Source organism: Belonocnema kinseyi, chromosome 8 (genome assembly GCF_010883055.1).
Source record: "Belonocnema kinseyi isolate 2016_QV_RU_SX_M_011 chromosome 8, B_treatae_v1, whole genome shotgun sequence".
Classification (NCBI taxonomy): domain Eukaryota; kingdom Metazoa; phylum Arthropoda; class Insecta; order Hymenoptera; family Cynipidae; genus Belonocnema; species Belonocnema kinseyi.
The window spans coordinates 9,834,050-9,837,557 of NC_046664.1; positions in this window are offsets into that span (position 1 = coordinate 9,834,050).

Below are 3,508 nucleotides of genomic sequence, written 5' to 3' on the forward strand. Positions count from 1 at the left end.
CGAAAATACGAAACCTGGCGGCCACTAGGCGAGGCTCTAGAGGGTTCGTATTTTCGTGTACAACGTTACCGGCTGATGCCGTTGGAATTGATTGTTAAAATACAATTTTTTACATCTTTTATTATTAAGCTTTGTACTTAAACGTAGTTTTCTTTCGGCACTTGCATTTCTCACAGTTGGAGACCGATATTTTATGTATAAAAAAAGTTCGAACGTTCAAAAAATGTTGAGGTTCAGAAAAAGATGAAATAATTTTCAGTGACGTTTCTACCAAAATGCAGTACCTAAACGTACTTCATTGCACTCTAATACATTTCCCAAAGTTTCAGCTCGATATTTTATTTACAAAAAAAGTTCTCATGTTCAAAAAAACATTCAGTGAACTGAAAAACTGTGGTCGGTAATATAGGTATTTAGCTGTGTCACATGCCCTTAAGGGCATGTGACACTCAAGTCAACCGATCAAGCCAGTCCCAAGATGGCAAGATCGAAATTTTTTCCCATATGTAAAAATAAAAATAAAAAAAAAAACGGAAAAAATTTGGGGAGTGTATTAATTAACGCAAAAGGAAGGTGTGTATCCTTGCGTGGAGTTGTGAAAAAAATTTTTTTTATAAAAATAGTAATTGATGGTAAATATGTACTACCTTAGCGGTAACACCTGCTGTGTCGGTAACTGTATTTTTTTTTATTCAGGCGACAGGTGGCGCTTCAGTTCGAATTTAAGCGTAAAAACGAGAAAATGGGGAAAAAGTGAATGTTTTTTTAAAACTGAAGGAAAAGAAGAACTTTTGAAAGTGGGAAAAGAGGGGAAAGAGTGAGAATTCGGAAATATAAACGTGTTTTTCAAATTTACTGGAATGCACAATTCCATTCAAAGTGAACATAACCTACAATCTAAACTCCATTTTAGATAATTTGGCGGTACATTCAAATTTCGTTACATCAGAATACAAAATTTTACTGTTTTGCTACCTCGTCTATGCGTTTTTTTAATTATAAATATATTTATATAAGTAAATAACTAATATTAAACTGTGTGAATATTGTAAATTATTAAAATATTGTTTTATTATTTAATATATGCAAGAAATAATAGGAGGACACACAGTACGCATGCGTTTAGGACGGAAAATTGTGGCAACCTTTTTATTCGATAATTGAGGAGATAAAAAGATGAAAATTTTCACTCTCGTAATATATTTTGGTATGCAGTCATTATTTATTTACAACCTCATAAACAATGTATTTTCTAGACATTTACGCTTCCCTACAATCCAAAATTTTCAAATTATTCACGATAACCTTTTTTCACAAATAGATCGAGAAATTCGAAATTTTTGGCATACTGTTTTATTTTTTGGATTTCAAATTTCATGGATAATCAGGAATAAGGAATTTATCAAATAAAGGGTGTCACGTAGGGTGGTACCATCATGCACTGGTAAATTTTTTTCTTTGAATATTCATGCATATCGCTTCCAAATTTGTTGGAATTTAAAAAAAATTCATGATTTTTCTTTTAACAAAGAAAGTATTATTTACATGTTTCGGAAGCCCCAAAAAGTTAAATAATATCTCACAAAAATGACGCTTTTGTAAATTTTGGACAGAATAGTCAATGATATGTATATCAAGTAGTCTCGTCATTTCTCATTCCAATTAGCCATGAAATAAAAATAAAAAATTATTTTTTTAATTTCGCCCCCGTAAGCCTATTTTGTAGCGTCTCGCAAAGTCATATAAGATACTAATTTCTACTAATAAGCAAATGTTAAAATAAATTGTTCAAACCTGTTGTTATTGTTATTAGCGATTTTCTTTTATAATAGAGTTACAAAGTCTCGTCTTTTCCGAATGTTTCTAACTTTTCAGTTAGAGCTACGAAATAATCAATTAAACTTGACGGAAATAATTTTTCAAACCATTTACTATTTTTTATAATAATATCAACTTATAATAATGCTAGAAAGTCGCAGTTTTTTGTGACATTTTTTCAATAAGAATGAGGTCATAATTACCATAATGTCAACTTTTCACTTAGAGTTTGTTAATAATAATTGAAATTTAGCACACATAATTATCTAGACAAATTATTATTGTTTATAACTATGTTCTCCTATAGTAACTCTACACAGTTGTCGTTTTTTAAGTAATTTTTAAACTTTTAGCCACTTTTTATTAAGTGATCTAATAATTTATAAAAGCTAACAAACTTAGCTGTTTAAACAATTTATTGTTGTTTATAATTATTTAATCTTATACAAAAACCGCGAGTTTCTAGCAATTATTGAAGAGAAGATAGTTATAAATAATAGTTTAAAACATGATGTTTATTCACTCGCATTAATTAACTTTGATTTGGGGTTTAGTTATAAAAAAAATTATAAATAAACGTCAGAGAGAAGCATTTTTTAAAGCATTTTTTTCTTTTTTGTAAATATATTTTTATGAAGTAAAAAAGACATTTGAAACATTCTTCACATTTAATATATGGTGCTTATCAGCATTATACTAAGAGAAAATAGCTATAACAAATAATAAATTGTTAAACAATTATATGCGTGCACTTGCATCAATTATTACCTAACTTTAATTAAAAACTTTTAAAACAAAATTGCAATGATTTGAACCATTATTTATGTTAAATTACTATTATTATTGCCTCACTCTAACTGAAAAGTTCAAAAATTCAGAATAAGCCGCGAAATTCTAACACTATTCTGAGACCTTTCAAAAAACAATAATAAATTGTCAAAAGAGTTATTTAAACATCTAATTATAAACGAAAAGTTAAGCTTTATGTATTAGAAACAATTTGGTTTTTAAAAACCGGCAAAAAATTATAATTAGAGACAAAAACTCACAAAACCCCATTCTTTAATTATGGTTTTTTTAGCGCCCTATAAAACAGAATTATGGGTTAATATTTAAAAAGTAATTACGTAATCGTGTTTTATGACTGTAAACTGAAGTTTTCAGTTTCGACTCGAATTCACGTAATATTGACAATTCTGGATGTGACCCCCGTGACCCCTCAAATAAGTCACACACATGCAAAGTGTGACAGGTTGTTTTTCCATTAAAATATTCATTATCACATGCATGCAATGTTGTTTATTTTGTCTGCTGTAAACCACAGTATTTTGAAATCATAGCGGTTGTATTTCATAGGGGAAAGGCGCTCACAGTTAATTTAAAATTGAGCATCTATACAAGTTTTAACTTTTTAGATTCCGTATGCATATCTTTCCCCTACACTTATTTCTTCCGATGAATCACACACGGTAAAAAAAATTGAGCTGTAACAGGGATATTATTCCCCATTATTCGAGGGTAGTTCAATAAGTCCTTAGAATGACCAACAGATGGCGCGCGAATCGCTCTAAATCATCTGTTTTCAGTTAGCACCACTCCCAACTAGATATATGGTGCAGTCACAGTCCACATCTTCTGAGTTTACGTGTTTTTATAACCAATTGAAAAAAAAAATTGTTCGTTAAGAAAA